Genomic DNA, 22,179 nt, shown 5'->3' on the forward strand with positions numbered 1-22,179 from the left:
TACTGTACATAGTAAATAACATTAATTCAATTACTCCTTCTTGGATGAATGTATGCTGTATCCCAATTGCTAGTTTGGTTTTGGGGGACTCTCCTCTAACGTCACAATTCGGCTGTGCTATTTAAGGGTTATGACATTGTGGCGGCTTAAGCACTCCTTACTATTTTAAATTTCGGACATTGCTGTACAAATTATAGGCCTAGAGCTATGTTTGTAAAGCATGCATCCGCATGGCCTCACACACTATTAACAAAACAATCTCTACATTTATGTTGCACATCATGCTGGGAACTGGAGTTACCCAACACCTGGAGCCACATAACTACAACACCACTAATGTCGGATATCTCATTGGATGTACTGTTATGTCAATTATTCAAGGGGTGAGGCATGGCCACACTCCAAAAATCCACCATGGGGACCCTTGTTCCTGGAGAAGGACAGGCCACACCTCATGGTCGCCCTGCAGTGATATGTTGCAACTAATGTTGATGTTGGATACACATATGTGGTTGTTGTGATTGTTTATGTGTAGAAATGTGTAGGTAAACATTAGACACATTATTTACTTACGGCTACTTGAGCCATCCTGGTCGCCGCTGGTTGGCTGTGTGGTGGTTGGGGGGGTCAGGAGCAAGGGGGATGGGATTGGAGTTTGGATGCTGGTAGTGGGTGTGAGTGGGGATTGGAGAGGTTTGGGGGTGGGTGGTGGAGAGGTGTAGGGGGGTTGGAAATGGGGTGGGGAGGGGGTGGGGGTAGGGGTGTGGGTGGGGGTGGGGGTAGGGGTGTGGGTGGGGGTAGGGGTAGGGGTGTGGGTGGGGGTAGGGGAGGGGGTTGGGGAGGGGGTGGGGGTGGGGGTTGGGGAGGGGGTGGGGGAAGGGAATGGGGAAATTGTGTGGGCCCCAGCTTGACCCATTGTCTCCTCCTCCTCTTCCTCCTCCTCTTCTTCCTCCTCCTCTTCCTCCTCCTCTTCTTCCTCCTCCTCTTCCTCCTCCTCTTCCTCCTCCTCCTCTTCCTCCTCCTCTTCTTCCTCCTCCTCTTCCTCCTCCTCTTCTTCCTCCTCCTCTTCCTCCTCCTCTTCCTCCTTCTCTTCCTCCTCCTCTTCCGGCTGCTCCTGGGCTGCCTGGTCCCGGGCTGCCTGCTCCCGGGCTTCTATGCGGGCTCTTGCCCGTGCTGAAATGTTCATGTTGATGGCATAGAAATCGAAGATTGGGTTTCATAAAAAAGGGGGAAAGAAAAATTCACATTAGTCATGCTCATAACCTTCCAAATTATCATTGCTGTTATATTTCAGACATTTATCATGCAAACTAATTGATATGCTACACCCAAAAACTGAGCAACTACTTAAACCCCCCCTTATACACCCATATACACCCCCTATACACCCCCTATACACCCCATATACACCCCCTATACACCCATATACACCCCATATACACCCCATATACACCCCCTATACACCCCATATACACCCCCTATACACCCATATACACCCCATATACACCCCATATACACCCCCTATACACCCCATATACACCCCCTATACACCCCCTATACACCCCCTATACACCCCATATACACCCCCTATACACCCCCTATACACCCCCTATACACCCATATACACCCCCTATACACCCCATATACACCCCATATACACCCCCTATACACCCCCTATACACCCATATACACCCCATATACACCCCATATACACCCCCTATACACCCCCTATACACCCCCATACTCAGGAACATATTTATAAAAAGTACAGAAAACATTGCAAAAAAACGCAGGCATACTAGTAAATAAAAACTTACATCGGGCAATATGGCGGCGAAGTGATGATAGCAACACTGGCTGCCGCCGGCGCAGGTCAGACCAGCGCCGCTCAACTTGGCCCAGGCTCCTGTGAACGCCGGTCCGGGCGAAGATTAGCCGGCGGGCAGCATTATATGCCCGCCGCTTGTCATTATTTGAGACATAAGGGCCCCTGGGCCCCAGGCGCCGGTCCATGACCTCAACCAAGGCCAATAGCTCCTGGGTAGAAAACGCCCTAGCCCTGGTTGAAGTCATAGTGGCAATGGTGCAGTTATTCATTGCAGGTACATATATCACTTTTGGTGCTTGCTGATTGGTGTAAAAAATTGTTTGTTTAGTATTAACTTTATTAATCCTTCTTACATGAACAAACTGGATGCGAATAGAAACTTACGCGGACCGTTCCGATATACACACCATAACCAACAGCATGCATTTAATGTATAGAGAGGAACTGTATATACAGTGTGCGTAAAAGAATACACGCAAGCGTCTACTAATAAATACGCTGCTAAAAGGGGCACAATACACCCATTTCCATGGAGAGACGTACTGTATATACAGTGTGTATAAAAGAATACACGCAAGCGTCTACTAATAAATACGCTGCTAAAAGGGGCCCAATGCAACATGTTGGTGTATGACAATTTCAGACTCATTACATATGTAAGGAAAGCATTATAACGTGATGTTTTGAAATGTGACTCACAAAGCATACACGAACTCCAACAGATACCAGCTGACAACACTCATCATTGGAATGACAGGTGCACACATTTCACGCTGCAGAACACAATGCTCCACAACCTGTGTATGTGCATATACAGGTGATTGATCAGGTGCGTGGAGACCTGCGTAATTTAAGCGGCAATTATCGGCGGGAAATATCGGCGTAAATGAGCAAATACATTGCGGGGAAAAATATACGCCCCCTTGTTCATGGCGGGAGATTAACATATAAATATTCAGTCAGATGCAGGCTACAATTGCTGCAAACATGTCTAGTTCAGACGATTCCGCAGCTGAGGACGCTCTCCAGAGAGCAAGAGCAGAATCCTTGCTTGAAAGGTTGAGGCAGAGGAAGCAGGAGAGGACAAGGAGGACCCAAGACCAAGCGGGCCCCTCAGTAACAGGCCCTGTTCAACCTCCACCAGCTCCACAAGGGCCAAGCAACCAGCCAGAACAAGAGGTTGCATCTCTCCAAACAGGTGTGACCCAGCAGGTGCATGGTGAGAGAACTGGGGCCACCAGAAAACAAGCTGCAACATCGAGGGTGAGGACTGAGCAGGATACCACCACCAGAAAGAGAAACCCTGCATTTGTAGAGGCCGAATTAAGAATTTTAGTGCCCAGAGCACGCGAATGGATAGAATTGCCAATCAGGAAGCCGGGTGCCAGTGCAAGGAGAAACCTTTGGGACAAGATAACAGAGGAAGTGAACCAGGTGTCACCAGTGGTCAGAGATTGGCTATCGGTGAAGAAAAGGCAAGTGTGTTTGTCCCCCTGATAATGTCATTTGTGTGTACATATGTTACATGTATGTTTTGAGAATAATAGAAAGGTGTGTTTGTAGATAGTGCTACACTTCAATGTCACATGTGAACACAACCATGTCTAATAACCCACATTGATATATGAAACATGCACCATTGGTGTGATGTGAGGTTATGGGCACAGTTCTGCTCATGTGAAGTATGTGAAGTATGTGATGGGACAAGAGAAAGTGTGTTTTGGAAAGAGTTGTTGTAAAGGTGCCCATACACGTTACAATTATTGTATACAATATTGTATACAATAATTGTAACGTGTATGGCCACCTTTACATGTTCCATATGATGCAACTGAAACAAGAATGAGCAAACTGTGCACATGTAGCTGGTGAGAAACTACACATCCCAGTATGCCATCCCATAGTTAAATGACTCCATAATAACCACACTGTCAAGCTATGGTGGAATGTGTAGTTTCACAACAGGTGGAGGTGCCTAATTTGGCCAGGGATGATGTCATTTCTGCATAGTGATCTATGTATGTGCATTTAGTGGCCTAATGAATGAGATGAGACACTGAAATGCCTCCTAATGGAGACATTAATGTGTGTGTGGGACACATATGGCTAAAAAACATAAGATCACCCACACTAGGAAATGTAACGTAGTCATGATGTTCACTAGCACAGTGGTGCACATATCTCATGGTGATATTTGTATTTTTAAACTTGTAGGTGGACCGACTTCAAAAGTACACTGAAGAGGAAGATGACTGACCGGTACAACCACAGCATGTCCACCGGGAGAGGTCCTATGCCCGATACTTTGGAGTATACCCCCCTGGAGCAGGACGCCTTGGACGTCATTGATGTGGGCGAGGTCAGGGGGATCTCCAATATGGACAGTGAGCTCCCGGCGGAGGTCTTTGATGCTGCTTTTGATGGTAAGTCACAGTAATGCATTGTATTTTGAAAGAGATTTTTTAGTGCGTATGTGATGGTGACATTGTTTTCAATTATTATCCTAGCAGAAGCAGAAACCCAGGATGTACCGGCAGCATCTTCCTCTGCAGAGCCACAGGTGGAGCAAGTGGTCCAGCCTCCACCAAAAAGACACCCCCAGCCCCAGCCACAGGAGACATGGGATGAGAGCGTGTTGGTGATGCTGGAGAGGATCGAGCAGCAAGGGGTGGATGCTGCGATCCGTCAACAGCAGGTGGCGGAATTTCTGGCAGAGTGGAAGGCCACAAACAGGCTGCAGTGTGAGGCCTTGAACCGCATTAATGACACTCTGGCGGCTGGCATGCTAAGCATTGGCCAACACCTCAGCCGCCAGAATGAACTTCTTGCGGAGCAGCTGACCACCGCCAGGTCCCTAAGGGACAATCCCCCATCTGCTGGCCCACCCCAAGCTGCTCCCCAACCTTCCACCTCTGCTGACCCTCCTGTGTCCAATAGGGGAAGACGCCGCAAGCCAGCTGAGCCAAAGGCCCCTGTCCCCAAGGCCCCATCTAAAAGGGGGAAAAAAGGGCCCAAATAATGAGACCTGGTTCACTTCCTCTGTGGTTGGACCCCAAATGTTTAAATTGCACTGGACATCCACTTCCTGAGTTGGCCATCTATCCATTTGCGTGCCATGGGCATTAAAGTTCTTATTTTGACCTCTACAAATGCAGGATAAATTTTTGGTGGTGTGTATCTTGCTTAGTATTCACCCTGGTTGTTGCAGTACGTATTCTGGTGTCCCCATTTCTTTCACCATTGCATTTGCAGGGTAACACATATTTGGAGATATGCAACCTCTTGTTCTGGCTGTTTTTTTATTTTTGTGTCTATTGTTAATGGTGATTAAACTATGACCAGAGATACAATATGTGAAAAGCGCAGGTTACGTAATGTGTCCGCAACTGGCTTACCCTTTATACCTAACTACGTGCGAACAAAACATAGCGCAGCGTAGCTTACCTATTAATTGTATGTTATACAGTTAAGAACCAATACCTTGATAAGAGATCTCTTCGCAGGACTTTGTCTCTAATTCTGCGAATATACTTTAAAGGACAGAGTCCGCAATGTACCTTATCGCTATTATGCGAATAACCAGACACGACCACTGAATAGAAGTAAGCATTCTGTTTGGTTTAAAACCTTACCCACTAATGAGTGGTAATCACTCAAAGGATGTTGGCCGGTAGTTGCCTTACTGGTCGACTGACATCGCTGGATGCATCCTTCTTCCATTTTAGGTTGACAATATCTACAGACACAGTACTCACCAGACAATAAATCATCACATAGCCCTTGAACTACGTTTTCCTCATACCTTTTACCTTCTCCTGTCATGGGTAAAGTGTCAAGCTGGTTTAGGGATTCTACCTCACCCATATCTGGGTCCATTATTACACTGTCAGGACTCCGCTCCGATCGCTCTAGAATGTGGCAGCCACCAAGTATTTTTGGATGAAAGAAAGAACACAGAAAGAAAACAAAGACATATATGCATAACTGTGAACCTTTTGCTTGGAGTCCTTCCATCATCTCTACCCAGGAGACTTTTATTTTGCTCTGCTCTTAGACCTTTGTTCGCTCAGGTTGTTCGACCTTGGCTGCTTCTCAGTGTTCCCGAAACAATGCTTCTAGCGACACTTCTTCTCTCTCGCTCTCTGCACACTGGGATTCTGGGTTACTGGCTTTCTTGCAGTGGGACGAATGTATCCAAGTCTCTCTTTCTGCGACTTTAATCGACGTAGTGCTGGTCAACAAAACTTGGTACGGTCCTTCCCAACGGTCTATCAAACAACCTGAGCGTAAGAAATTTCGGATCATAACAAAGTCTCCTGGTTTAAGATTATGACAATTCTCGGTAGGCATATCAGGGTTCAGAAAATTCAGCTGCTTTTGTTGCTCCCTTAGCTGTTTGTTTAGCTTTAGGATATACTGTACAGTTAGCTCATTATTACATTTTAGATCATCCTGTGGGTCTATCATGATGTGTGGCTGCCGACCAAACAGTATCTCGAAGGGGGACAGGTTGAGCGGAGTTCTGGGAGTGGTCCTAATGCTATACAACACAATAGGCAGTGCCTCTGGCCATAACAACCCTGTTTCAGCCATAACTTTACCCAATTTGTTCTTAATAGTACCATTCATTCTCTCAACTTTTGCGCTCGCCTGGGGACGATATGGAGTATGAAGTTTACTATTAATCCCCAGGAGTTTACACATGATTTGGAAGACCTCTCCTGTGAAATGAGTGCCTCTGTCACTCTCAATGACCTTTGGGATACCATATCTACAGACAAACTCCTGACATATTTTCTTTGCTGTAAAAGTAGCAGTGTTGGAGGCAGCAGGGAAAGCCTCCACCCAGCTGGAAAACATGTCAACACAAACCAATACGTATTTCAAATTTCTACAGGGTGGTAACTGTATGAAGTCGATTTGTATTACCTGGAAAGGGCCTTCTGTAGGAGGGATGTGGGATGGCTCTGTTGGGATGGCTTTTCCAACGTTCTTCCTCAAACAGGTGAGGCATGACATTGCCACTCTACCTGCTTGAGAAGCGAACCCTGGTGCACACCAGTAGGCCTTTACCAGCTTGCACATACCTTCCTTCCCAAGATGTGTCAGCCCATGGGCCGCCTCGGCTAGACTAGGAAGGTATGCTCTGGGGGCCACTGGTTTCCCGTGTCCATCTCTCCAAAGTCCGGTGGACTCTTGGCCACATCCCTTCGACTTCCATACTGCTCTTTCCTGTGGGGAACACAAATTCTGCATGTCTATCAGTTTGGATGTGGATACCATGTTCAGTGTACAAAGGTTGGTGGGATGGGTAAAAATATTTACAGGGCATGCGGCCCTTTTCGCTGCCTCATCAGCGCGGCTGTTACCAAGTGACACCGGGTCTTTCTCTGATGTGTGGGCTTTGCACTTGATAACAGCCACTCTGTCTGGAAGCTGGATAGCTCCCAGAAGTCTCCTAATGTACGTCGCATGCGCCACTGGTGTGCCAGCCGCCGTCATGAAATTTCGGAGGCGCCATAGGGCTCCAAAATCATGGACTACTCCGAAAGCATATCTGGAGTCGGTATATATGTTCACTGATTTCCCTTTAGCCAGTTCACATGCTCTGGTCAGTGCCACCAGTTCCGCTACTTGTGCTGAGTGAGGTGGTCCTAAGGGTTCAGCTTCCACAATACCTTCTCCATCTACTACCGCGTAGCCTGTGCAAAGCTCTCCCGTCTCCGTCTGTCTATGACAGCTACCATCTGTGAATAAGGTTATGTCTACCTCACTTAATGGGCTGTCGCTTATGTCAGGACGTGCTGTGAAGGTCTGATTCAGGTAGGTCATGCAATCATGTTTGTCCTCACTCTCACTAAACTCTGCTTTACCATATTCAGCAACATTTCCATCACCCTCCACCCTTTGTGCCTTGGAGGGCACATGAGGAAGAAATGTGGCTGGGTTTAGTGTGTTGCATCTTTTGATGGTAATATTTACTGGGGCCATCAGCGCCAGTTCCCACTTAGTGAACCGTGCTGAGGACACATGACGTGTTTGGGCAGAATTTAGGAGAGCAGAGACAGCATGGGGAGCATGAACAGTTAAATCGTGTCCCAGCACTACGTCCTCACTCTTACTTACTAGTTGTGCTATTGCAGCCACACTTCGTAAGCAAGTTGGGAGTAAGCGTGCTACTGTGTCCAGCTGGCCACTGTAGTACGCTATTGGTCGGTTGGCATCACCATGTTTTTGTACAAGCACTCCTGCCGCACACCCACCTGATTCAGTTCCGTACAGTTCAAAGGGTTTCCCATAATCTGGCATTCCTAGTGCTGGGGCCTTGGTTAGGCTCACCTTTAGTTCCTCGAAAGCCAGTTCAGATTCCTCAGTATGAGAGACCCGATCAGGCTTAGTTGAGGAAACCATCTCTTGCAGTGGTAATGCCAGAATAGAGAATCCTGGGATCCAATTGCGACAGTATCCACACATGCCTAGGAACGTACGGATCTGATGTTGGGTCTGTGGCAGTACCATGTTCTGAATCGCTTGGATTCTGTCGTCGGTGAGGTGTCTCAGCCCTTGGGTAAGACAGTGGCCCAGATATTTAACCCTGGTCTGGCATAATTGCAGCTTATCCTTTGATACTTTATGTCCTGTCTCTGAGAGATGCATCAGTAGCTGTCTAGTGTCATCCACTGATGACTCCAGTGATTCAGAACACAACAATAAGTCATCCACATATTGTATCAGTATCGAACCACTCATGGGTTGAAAGGATTGCAAACAGTCATGCAAGGCCTGGGAGAAGATGCTGGGGCTGTCTATGAACCCCTGGGGGAGTCGTGTCCAGGTATACTGTACTCCTCTGTAAGTAAAGGCGAACAGATACTGGCTGTCAGGATGCAAAGGGATGGAGAAGAATGCTGAACACAAATCAATGACTGTGAAATGAGTACAGTGAGGTGGGATTTGCATTAGGATGACAGCTGGGTTAGGCACTACGGGGAATTGGCTCTCAACTACCTTGTTTACCCCTCTCAAATCCTGCACTAGTCTGTAGCCCCTCCCCCCGCTCTTTTTCACAGGAAAGATGGGACTATTGGCCGTGCTGGAAGTTCTAACTAGGATTTCCTGTTGGAGCAATCGTTGGATCACTGGAAATATTCCTAGCTCAACTTCAGGTTTTAAAGGGTATTGCGGTATTTTTGGGGCTATCCTGCCTTCTTTTAAGCGGATTTCTACTGGAGCTACGTTTGCCATCAGCCCAGCATCCTGTCCATCTTTAGTCCAAAGGGAACTCGGTATTTGTGCTGTAATTTCAGCTACCCTAGATGGATTTGATTCTACAACAGTGGAACACAACATTAGCCTCTGAGGACTATCCAGCATATCTTGCACTTCTTGTGTAAGATTTCTAGGAGTGTCCAGAAATACCCCATCGGGGGTGCAATAGATGACACATCCCATTTTGCATAGTAAATCTCTACCCAGGAGGTTAGTCGGGGCCGCTGCAGCCAACAGAAAAGAGTGTTTGGTATGCAGAGGCCCGATTGTAACCTCCGCTGGTTTCGTCAGTGGGTAATGTTGTATTTTTCCTGTTACCCCAATTGCCGCTACTGATTGGTTAGTGAAACCCAAGTGAAGAGGAGTGTTGAGAACAGATCTGGCCGCCCCTGTATCAACCAAAAAGGTTTGTCTTACTCCAGCTATATCAACCTTCACCTGAGGTTCCTCTCCAAGGTGTTGTGTTAGTCTAACTGGCTGTAGGATACAGGTATGACCTGTTTCCTATGGTCTGACCTGGGTTGCCCTTAGCACAGTGTCAGCCATCAGATGGGGAGGAGGCATGTTGCGTGACCTGTCTGTCTCCTCCCATTGTCTAGGGGCTGGGTATCTCCGTGTCTCACCTTTGTGAGATTCCCATTCTCGCTTATGTGTCTGATAGCTCCTGTGGTTTCCTAACCTACACTGAGCTGCCATGTGACCTTCTCCATTGCATTTGTAACAGATAATTGGTTTTCTACCTGTGTCCCTGGTGTTTCGTTGGTATGCAGCTTTGTTTGGGGCATTAGTAAGGGCTTGGATGCTAACCATCATCAGTTTCTCAGTTTGCAGTTCCTTGCGCTTTTTAATGTTGCGGTCGTGGTCCACAGCAGATTCCCGTAGGGCATCCACTGTCATTCCACGCCAATTTGGGAAAGAAGTTTGGACTCTGGTTCTCAAGTTTTCGCTAAGCCCTTCCACCAGCACAGAGACAATCAGCTCCCTCAGGTGGGGGTCGTCCTTAGACTCGGAGACACCAGTGTACTTTGATACCGCCATCAAACCCCGGTTGAAATATTCGCTAGCTACTTCACCATCTTGTTGTTTGATAGTGAATATCTTGCTATATTCCACTGCTGCAGGAAAATACACTCCTAACTGTAAGTTAATCAGGCGTATATTTTCCTGGTTGATCTCATCATTTATCTCCTTGTCCACTTTCAATCCACTATCCTGAATGAATTTCGGGATGTCAATGTGAGTGGGGAGACAGGCCCTCAACATGATTCTCCAATCCTTGTTGGTGGGCTCATCAGAGTTTCCCAGATCCCTTACAAATTTCCGGCACAGAGCCAGATTTTTCCTAGGATCAGGGAAATCTGTAATGATGGACCGCAGCTCTAACCGTGTCCATGGGTTTAGCATGGTCATCTTTCTGGTAGGTATCACACCCTCTCTGTCTGCCTTACCATAGGGAACCTCCAGTGTGCGTACAGGGTATGTTTGTACCACATTCGCATTACTGGGACCTGCTTGGGAGTCATTTGTGTCTGTGCTGTGTGGTGCATCATTACCTGAGTCCAATACTATGCTGTTGGCATCAGCCGTCTCCTCCTCCTGTGCTGGGGCCTCAACAGCGGGTTGAGCTTTTCCCTCAATCATATTAATTGCATGAGAGACGGCCAGTGCCAACAGCTGCTCGTTTTCCTCTCGGGTTTCCTTGTAAGGGGATAAAACAGGGTACAAGTTAGTAACAGGTACATTATTACTTAGGTCTTTCTTATGAGACATTAACCCCTTCGGCACATATGGGGGTGGGGGAGCTGATTCTAGTGTGGCAGCGGTTGCATTTGTATTTTTATTGTGGCTGATTGCATCAGGTATTGCCAGACCTCTGGTTCCCCATTGTTCCTGTCCTTCCTTCTGCCACAATTTAAGAATATTTATATGCTTCACTCTCTCCTTACGACTGGAGAGTAGGCATATTTCATCTTTTACTGCCGATAAGATTTCTGGATCGAAGCTACCAACACTGGGAAATTCTAGCTTGCTGCCTTGTGTCATTTTTCTCCATTTATTTTGGTAAACAACTGCGAGTTCACCGTGCTTCCTGCACATAATAAAAGCAGCCGATCCTCTTGGCCGGCTTGCTTCCTCCCTATCCTGCACGTTATCACAGCGTGACCCGTTATTACCCATAGTTACAGGAATAAACGTTCACAGCTTAATAGATAATCGGTGGGTTATTACTTATCTGAGAGCTCCCCAACCACTCACTTCTCCACACAGCGACACTACAACGCAATCAAGCGAAGAGCCCACAATGCGAGGTAACGTACTCAATCACCAAGTCTTTCAACTAGCAGCGAACTTCTAGCCAACTTGCTTGATGCGGCACAATTTTTCCAGGGTATAACAAACTTGTTTTCCTATACCCCCAAAAATTGGATTTCTAAAGTAGCTAATCGGAAACAAGTGCGTTCCGATATATCTTCTTGTACCCTCCTAGCGGAATTAATTCCACTGAAGGGGCAGTTCCTATGTGTACGTCGGCACGTACACTCTGTCCTAACTGGACCTGTCCTACACTGGACTACACTGCGCTTGGGTCGTGTCCGTCTTACACCCGTCCGCCTCAGTTATTTTTCACACTGGGCGCTAGTTACACCTTGGTCTTATGCTTATTTTTTAAATATTTCTGTACAGAAAATTTTTCCCAGGCCGGTAGCTTTTCACTAGATTCTTATGCAGGTATAAATCCCTTATAATAAGCTATAGGAATCTATTAAAATAATGCTTGAGTTGCTTGCTTATGAAAAAAATGAACAAAAAGAAAAAAACTTATTTTCTTTTATTAATCACCGCTTTATTCGCAGTATATTACTATACTGTTTAAATAAAGCTAGTGGTTTATTACTGTTCACCTCTTAATTCCTATGTGTGCTGCATGTGCAGTACCAATGAACAGCCACGTGTGTACGTGCGTTGTTCACAGGCCGCCGATGAATCGGCCACCCACGTGTTCTATAGTGTATTTGCAAGGTTGCGCTCGGGTTTCGCTATACGCAGTAATTGCGCCTAAATGTGGAATAAATCCCTTAACTGTGTCCGAGAGTTACGTATCAAGATGCGAAATAAATCTCGTACTTAATCCGTAAATCACGTACAAAGATGCGAAACTTTCCCGATGTGGGCACGTGCGCGCGCACCTTGCTTAATACACAATAGACGCTTTACGTTACTGCAAAAGGCCCAGGACTTGTCGCCACGTGGCGGGGTCCCTGTTTTTGCGGTAACTAACAATGAACAATTATAGTTTTTTCACAGAGGCGATCCTCTATGTACTATAATAAACACAGATTCCACGTGTGCGAACCTTATCGCACGTGGTACATATACTATAATAAACAAGCAGCCCAAGACACTATACCCCGTTAAACTACTTGTGGCAGGCAGAAGTACAGTTTACTAAACACTTTGGTATGATATGCTTTAAAACACGTGGCTTTCACTTATTGTACTTCCGGGTTCAGCGCTAGCACTTCCCGAACCCCGCACCGCCGTGGACTCGGCCTATCCAGCAATGGAAACAAATAAATACTTCCACCCTTTTGCTGGTATAGGTCGATCCGCACGCCTGGTACTGAGTTCTGGACTGTGGAGCGGACGGACGAGCCCTCAATTGTTAATGGTGATTAAACTATGACCAGAGATACAATATGTGAAAAGCGCAGGTTACGTAATGTGTCCGCAACTGGCTTACCCTTTATACCTAACTACGTGCGAACAAAACGTAGCGCAGCGTAGCTTACCTATTAATTGTATGGGTACTTGTTTCCTAGAACGGCCACAATCGTGAGTGATCGTGGCTCTTAATTAAGGGACACGATCCTCACGATGTGGCCGATTTTTTACAATTTTTTCACTTTGATTGACAGAAATCGGGTCAATCGGTCGGTCGCGACCAATTAAAATCGGCCGCGATGCGACCGACCGATTGACCCGATTTTTCCATAGACTTCAATGTTAAAAAATCTTTTAACATTGAAATCGGTTGGTCTTGTGCCATTATAATGGCACAAGATGAGATGGACTTGATTAAGTCCATCTCACATAGGGAAAAATGATAAAAAAGGTGAAATGGGCCAATATGACCCATTTCACATTTTTTATGTGCCCGCCATGACCCCACGATAGACGTGAACCCGAAGCGTGGCGAGCGCAGCGAGCCCGCGAGGGGCGGCGGTGCGCGTCCTCCGACCTTTTCATTCCCCTACTATCCACTAGGGCGTGGAGTGAGAATATAATAGTGTGGCGAGCGCAGCGAGCCACCGAGCCCGAAGCGTGGCGAGCGCAGCGAGCCCCGCGAGGGGACGCGTATACCTGTGAAGTGAGACGCGTCCCCTCGCGGGGCTCGCTGCGCTCGCCACGCTTCGGGCTCGGTGGCTCGCTGCGCTCGCCACACTATTATATTCTCACTCCACGCCCTAGTGGATAGTAGGGGAATGAAAAGGTCGGAGGACGCGCACCGCCGCCCCTCGCGGGCTCGCTGCGCTCGCCACGCTTCGGGTTCACGTCTATCGTGGGGTCTAGCACACTTATTAACATTTGGGGGGGCAATTTAAACAAATCTGGTGTAAAAAAAAAAAAAATCGGGTGAAAAATCGGCAGATCGGATCGGTCGCATCGTATGCGACCAAATCGCATGCGATGCGACCGATCCGATTTTTTATCTTACGACCACAACGATCTAAATCGTTGTGGCCGTTCTAGGAAACAAGTACCATTGTATGTTATACAGTTAAGAACCAATACCTTGATAAGAGATCTCTTCGCAGGACTTTGTCTCTAATTCTGCGAATATACTTTAAAGGACAGAGTCCGCAATGTACCTTATCGCTATTATGCGAATAACCAGACACGACCACTGAATAGAAGTAAGGAGGTTAGAACTCCATAAAAGGTTGTATTAAAGTCCCTAATGGACTAAAGGGGGTTACAGAAAATAAGAAATAAACAGGTATAACAAGTGATACAATATACTAACAATGAATGCTAACAAACTCTGCTAAGGGGAAAGAATACAACAATACAAGACACAACCAGCCAACAATACTACAAGGATAAATACCGTGAAATGCAACCGTTACCCGTCTCACTCTAGTATGCGAAGCGCAGTCCGGTCAGAGCTCACTATCATTCAGGAATGAGCGATAGTCCGGTAGGAAGGTCCAGGGAAGGTAGTTGTGCCGAAGTGACCGAGCCTGCTCCGGGTCGCCTATCTTATAGGGTCAGAAAGGGGAGGTCAAAGGCCATTCTCATTGGTCAGAGATCATATGTCCGGTCCACTGTGATTGGAGGTTAGACGCTGTACCTGGTCTGACCAGGTGCAGGGGAGTGAACTTTAAGAGTCCTTTGTTTGGTGGTTTCGGCGTCAGCAAGGATAAGAACCGGTTTTATCTGGTTTCCTTTGTTAACTACTTACAACAGAAACTGTCTCTGGGATATGGAATATGTCCATAACTATCGGACAGTGTACATTGCGAAATATTCGCAATGACCGGAATACTTCGCATAATGAGCTGAACGGAACGGTACTAAACACGATATAGACAGGTGTGTGCAGGGCTAACTAAGCTATGTGTGGCGTTCTAAACCTTTTAACTATATTTCATTTCGTGTAAGTGTGTTATTATGAATTTATATGCGATAGTATGTCTACTCTTCTGGTCCACATTGTCACACATACTCGGGTATGGAAACTTTATTTGCGCAACTCTGCGAACCAAAATGGCGGCCATACTATCACAAAATGGCGTGTGTGTACCTAGACTTCCACACTATTTTATTTGTTTATTTGATTTCTGACATTAAAGTGTGAAATAAGCTGTGATGCTGAACAGCAAATAAATTTATTTTACCAATTAAATCAAAATTGTGGTATGTGTAATTTCTTGTGTGAAACAAATACTAGATTTATGTGTACTTACTGACCAGGGTATTTTTGAACATTTGTTGAAGTGTGGTCGAAGTTTCCCATGTGTAACCCTCTCCATGGCCATTCCCATGTTCCTATCCAACTTTTCCCTGCTAATTAGTTTGTGTCAGCACATGTGCAGAGCAACTTAATAGGTGAGAAAGCAGTTTGTGTGCAGGTGAGGTAGCTCCTACAGTAGTAGGTAAAAGCAGGTCCAGAACAATGCTTTCCTCATGGAGTGGGTGAGGCAGACAAACAAGGGTGAAAAGGTAAATTTGTGTAGGAATGCATATGTGTCCTCCCTAAAAAAAGATGTGTGAATGGGCCAAACATGATAAAATTGCTTGTGAACAAACAAGTTTTTAAATATATATGATTTTACAGTATCATAAGCAGATGTAGGAATCCTTTGTTAGAGAGATGTGAGTGCAATAATGTGATTGGTGGCATCTTACATCCAGAGTGTAGTCAAATCCAATTCATAGCAGATGAGATAGTGGTACAATTCTGTATTTTGGGTACTATACAAAGATTGTGTGCAAAATAGTGGGCATGGGCTTAAAACATTGCTGAAACATCCTTTGTAGGTGTTAGATGTGGTTTATGTTATTGTATCCTAAATACAAAACCTATGTTTGTATTAGAGTGAACACGTTGACACATGTCGACTTGTGTAGATTGAGTGTGCTACTGTGTAAAGTCTATGAAAGCACGTAGTGAATGTGTCTAACTGTTTAGCAAATACCTACCTTAGCATATATAAGCAGGTCTTAAAAAGATTCTTACCTTAAATTAAAAAAAAACCTTTAAATGTCGAGAAGTATAGAAAGATAAGCTTCCAATGTGTTTGCGTGCTGTGTGTGGCTTGCAGGTAGTGAAATCATGGTTTGGACTTAATAGACTGCAGCATTGCTTATTACATTCAGGTGTATGTGTTTGAGTAGGAATCAGCATTAATTAGCAAACTCAGGCGCACGCTGGCATGCGGTATCTGTAGGGGTGGTTTGAGATGGCGGTTGGCGGCCGCCTGTTTTGTGTCCGAAATGAACGGTGCCTTAGTCGATCGTGCGGTAGTAGCACCGCTCATTTTTGGTGCACACCCCCGTGTACGCCCATATTTACGCCCATTTTCCCTCATTATTTCGTCCGCTCCCCTCAACACGCCCCTATGCCGCCCCCAATACCCGTACACTCGCGTACAGGTTTTTTCGCATGTAGAGACCCGCCCGTAAGCGTTGGTGAGTGGTCGCGCCTGCGCATTAGCGAAAGTACGCATGCGCAGATCATAAAAAATCCCGGGACGTACGCGTACGGCCCGGCCGCTCCAACCAGAATAAGGCCCTTAGTTTGGTCCGGCAATTCAATTCCAAACTTACATTTATTTTTTAGAGTGAATTCATTTGTTTTTGTTTTGCACTGAGCAAGTGAAAAGGTAAAATCTTTATTTTACACCCTCGCTAATGACTAATTAGGCAACTGGAGGATTTCAACAAGCTTAATTGAGTCAAAAATTACATATCATTATGTGGCTAAAAATAAATGGCCTCAAAAAACCTCACATTAGTTTATGTAACCCTCATTTCAATAAAAAAAAAAATAGCTTTTTCTATTTTTAATATTTTGTTTTAATTAAAAGTGGTTTCAAATAACCTTTTTTTCGGTACTTATGTAGTATCTGGGCTGCCGATTTTTTGATTGTATGCCTTAAGTTAAGGCATACAATCAGATGCGATGCGATGCGATATCGCATCGCATCGCATCGCATGCGACCATCGGATGCGATGACCCGATTTTTCCATAGGAATCAATGTTAAAATGGACTGAGTCCATTTTAACATGGAATTCAATGGGAAAAAGGGGTCCTTTTCATACCCCTACTATCCAAGTGGGCATGGAGTCGGATATAAACCTGTGGCGAGCGTAGCGAGCCACCGAGCCCGAAGCGTGGCGAGCGAAGCGAGCCCCGCGAGGGGACGGTATTCTGTGTCCCCTCGCGGGGCTCGCTACGCTCGCCACGCTTCGGGCTCGGTGGCTCGCTACGCTCGCCACAGGTTTATAACCAACTCCATGCCCACTTGGATAGTAGGGGTATGAAAAGGACCCCTTTTTCCCATTGAATTCCATGTTAAAATGGACTCAGTCCGTTTTAACATTGATTCCTATGGAAAAATCGGGTCATCGCATCGCATCGCATCCGATGGTCGCATGCGATGCGATGCGATGTGCCCGATCCGACCCGATTTAGAAATCGGCAGCCCAGATACTACATAAGTACCTTTTTTTCTACTTGTTTGGTATTTTTCATTGCACTCTTCAATATTTTAACAAAATTGATAAGCTTTTTACATTATTTTACATTTTAAAATTCACAAATAAGCCAGTGCCCAGTGCTTTTCCTTTGCCAAATAAAAGCATTCTGCAGCACAGGTTCTTTCAGACTAAAGCCCCTTTCACATTGCAGTTTTAACACGGCATATTGCCGATTCTTAACTGCTTTAAAACGGTACCAGCTGCAATATGAAAGCTCCACAATCAATTTACTGGTTACAAAATACCGGTATTTTGAAACGTGTTAAAAGCAGGATCCTACACATTTCTGAGCTGTTTTCCCTGCAGTCTGAACAGCTCAGAAACGGTATTTGCTACAAATGATAACCACACTTGATCCCCGCCCACAAGCAGGAAAAAAAACATAAAATGACGTTGTATGGCTTTCTATGGGTGAAACGGGTTGAATCTGAAGGTACAAAAATGGTATTGAAACTGCAATATACCATTTACAACATGCAATATGAAAGGGGTTTAACTGGCTTTTGAACCGTTTTAAGACACGTTTACAAAAACGGGTTAAAAGCAGGTTTTTGCAATGTGAAACCAGCCAAAGTTGTTTTTCCCTATAGCCTCATCAACATTCCTGTTGTGAGTGAGCTGACAGGTCCCAATCAGTTTTGCTAGTGTAGGTCATCTGCTTTCTGCCTCAAAATGGATCTTAGGCCCTTAATCAGATCTGCAGTAAAAAAATTGTTCTCAAAATGGGCAAAATCATGTGCACTGCAGGTGGGGCAGATGTATAGAGAGAGTTAGATTTGTGTGAGTTATTTTGTTTCTGTGCAGGGAAAATACTGACTGCATTATTTTTACACTGCAATTTAGATTTCAGTTTCAACACACCTCACCCAAATGTAACTCTCTCTGCACATGTTATAACTGCCCCACCTGCTGTTCACATGGTTTTGCCCATTTCGGGGATGAATTTGTAATGCGATCAGATAAGGGTCTGTATACGAAGTAAAACAGAATTTAATATGGAATAAAAGTCTCAGTTGCTGCTCCTTAGCACTTCATATGCAAATTCAGAGACTACAACAAATTGAGCTTGGTTATATTATATTATAGCTATTGCTATTTCGATTATGCCCATGCACTATTACATGACAGATAGGGATACAGTTAATGGTATATGATTTTTAGTAAGTTTCTGAAATCGCGCATTCTTGCATTTTCCAAAAATTGGGAACTTTTTGAAACTTTTTTACTATTTAATGGGAATTTGGAGGGTTAAAAGCGCGATATGGTGCAATGTTTAGTCATGAAAATGTGCACATTTTAGTCATTAAAGGTGCAAATTTGTGGACATTTGTGATTTTTCCTTGTAGGCATTAAACGGAATATTGCAAGACTCCATTTGACTTAGTACTATTCTGTCATGCCAATGAGTTTTGTGGACCCAGTCTTGACCATAGTGGACAGTGGAGGTCACTGGAAAGTTCTATAGGTATAAAGTGAAGTGGTAAAGTAAATCATTGTAGACTGCTTGCAGGCTCTGGACTTATGCAAAATAGTCATGGACACTGGAACTGGAGCCTGGATGACCAGGACTGGATGCCGGAATATCCAGCCGGCGGCAGAATCCGCGGAAGCTGAAATAAAGGAACGCTTCCTGGGTGAAGCTCAACTGGGACTTATATGTGCCCAGTAGAGTCAATAAACTAAATAATAATAGTCCTTTGACCGGATAACAGAAAATGGAATTGCCTTCTTGGCAAATAATTAAATAATAGCTGCTTATCAGGCAGGGTACTGTGACAAGATGGTGGCAGATCAGCGGAGCTGAATAATAGCTGGTTTGCTGGAAGAGACTGGTTGGCAAGGTCACTGGGAGTCGTCTGCAACCTAGTCAGGGCTCATGGTAATGGATATCAATTAAATGTACGGATCTGACAGAAACACTTTGCAGCAGCAGGTGAGTGGTTGAGGAGCCGGATAGCATCCGGTGAGCAGCTGGGAAGCTGAGCAGGATCTGACTAGTGGGTACAGTTATGAAGTTGAGCAGGATCAGATCCGCAGACGCAGCCAGAAAGCTGAACAGAGCCAGGTTAGCGCATGCAGCTAGGTGTGGAAGCTGGAATAACCAAATCCATGACACATTCCTCTATACAGTAGATGAAATATCTTGGTGAAACCACTAATAGATCTTGTCACTTACAGCTCATCAGTTCAATGGAAAGAAATCTAGATTCATATGGAAAACATCGATCTTGTGTAAAATGTTACATATAATTTCTATGCCTTTATGGGGTTTTCTACCCACTCCCTGTAGTTCTCTGCCTTTTGTTTCCAAGAAATGTTGTTTCCACTAACTTTTTTAAAATGTGGTATTTTCTATGTAACATTTCTCTGAGAGCAGAGTTTAAAAGTGCAATGCATGAACACTCATATATACATATAAGAAGCCACACATACAGTACACTTATGTTGTGAGACTTTAGAAATTACAGTATGTGGTATGTCAACACAATAATTTTCTGTTAACAGTGCCAATCGTGTCTATGTTTCATCCAATTTCTTATAAAGGAATACATTACAACTGATTTCTATATTATTAAACACCCCAATTATGCCTAATTAATTTAGACCACTAGCTCAAGTGATCAATCACTAATTAAAATAGTGAATAAACAGTGTAAAAAAAAACATTAGTAAGATGCAGCTGCAGTGGTCCATTTGAACCTTGGGAGACTCAGAAATACTTAAGGGGATATTCAATCTCCCTCTGCCATTCCTGACGGGGAAAATGTATGTGGGGCCCTATTCAATGCTGTCTTCCTCGACAGCATTGAACAGGGGATCTCAGCAGAATGAGCCCAATTTCACAAGCAGTCAGGCTTGTTCTGCTGAGAACAGCCAGGAATTGACAAACTCCCGGCCGCAGCTTGCAGATTCCCAGTTGCTTCTCGCAGCCATGCCCCCTTCTCAGCACTTGACAGGGGACATTAAACCTGTAACTGTGTCAGAGTGCCATAGAGGGAAATGGACATTTTCCACTTAGCTCAGTGAGATAATGGGCCAGATGCTCTAAGCTTCAAAAGTGATCAAATGGAGAGCGATAAACAGCCAGCCAATCAGTTTCTACTTGCCATGTCAAAGACTTTGTTATACAGGAGCTGATTGGCTGGCTGTTTATCACTCTCCATTGTATCACTTTTTAAGCTTCGTGCATCTGGCCCTGATACAATGATACAACCAATGGTACTGCTGGCATCCTGCTCCATAATGTGAGTCTGTTTCATACATAACTATGTTCAGCTGTACATAAAAATTACTGCTCACTGAACAACTTCTATTTTTAAGTAATGGACTTTTAACAGATTTCCAGGCATCCACTGGTCTGTACCATTGCTCTGTCATGTCATCGCCAATGAAACTCACATATTCCAACAATGGGGCAGATGTATTAAGCCTGGTGAAGAGATAAACTGGAGATAAAGTGGAAGGAGATAACGCACCAGCCAATCAGATCCCAACTGTCATATTTCAAACACAGCTGATTGGCTGGTGCGTTATCTCTTCCATGTTATCTCCACTTTATCTCCAGTTTATCTCTTCTCCAGGCTTAATACATCTGCCCCAATATACAGTATGGTACAGTATATATACGTGTACAGCATTATACAAATATACTGTAGTATTCTCATCCTTGAGAGATTTAAAGAAAGCTGCACTTAGCCATTTGTTATGTATCTCTGGGTGTATTCTGCTTGGATGTACATGGCTTTGGATTTTGGGATGACAATATAATGGGTAAATATATAAAAGAATAGAATAGAAAATCTGATTACCATATTAATGAAAAATGCATGAAATGGTAAATTAAACAAAATTATTTGCTAATGAAATAAAATCGTAGTAGTTAGTAAAACAAGAAATGTTACATTATAATTGAGATTAGAGGAGAACATACGACGGCAATTGATGCAAACATCTAATGCATATGTAATAATAATTATCATAAAAGGTTAATGAAGAGAATAAGCACAATGAATTGGAACCAATGTGGTCTTTACATTTCAGTCTGTTCTATGGAAACTGTCATGGCAGATGTATAATGGAGATTTCTGGATGAACATTGATTAATAAAAAAAAACTGAGAAAAGAATAGATTGATATAAGTAGAAAAAAATGACAAATGTGTAAAACCAAGAGCAGGATACCCATTATAGTCCCAGCTGCCGTCTATAAGGGATACTCTACCCTTAAAATTTAAAACAAAAAACACACAAAGTAAACGGCACTGAAGGACTATAACACATTTATTTTAATAAAATAAAGTATTTATTTAGACAATTTAAAATATATTTATATTACCACCGGCCGGTGAGATAAATAATACAATATTAGCTCAATATAACATTGTGTACTTAGAGCTTAGGTGAATAAAAACTTTCTCTATTTGCCTAAAGCATACAGCGTACTAAAAAACTGGGTGAGGGTATAGGCTGAGTTAGACTTTATTCTAATTCACACAGTAGTTGGTAACTCTGGTTCAGTCAATAATAGGTTAATACAACCACATTCTTAGCTTTTATGCTAATCCCAGCAACAAATGCACTTTTCAGTTTTTTAGTAAGGTTAGGCTGACAAAGAGTGGGTTACTTGTTAAGAAGCAGCGTGTTAGTCAAGCACACATAGTTATTAAGGCTTCAAAGTCAAGTTTCATACACACATAGTGCGCTCTAATGAGCCCCAGCCTGAATTTCCAATACAGCGCTATGTGTTAGTAAATAGTAAATAGAGTAAAAATGTAATACGGTACTTGTTTCCTAGCAGGGCGCCCGGATTTCTTATG

This window comes from Crinia signifera, chromosome 1 (assembly GCF_055691185.1).
Source record: "Crinia signifera chromosome 1, ASM5569118v1, whole genome shotgun sequence".
Classification (NCBI taxonomy): Eukaryota; Metazoa; Chordata; class Amphibia; order Anura; family Myobatrachidae; genus Crinia; species Crinia signifera.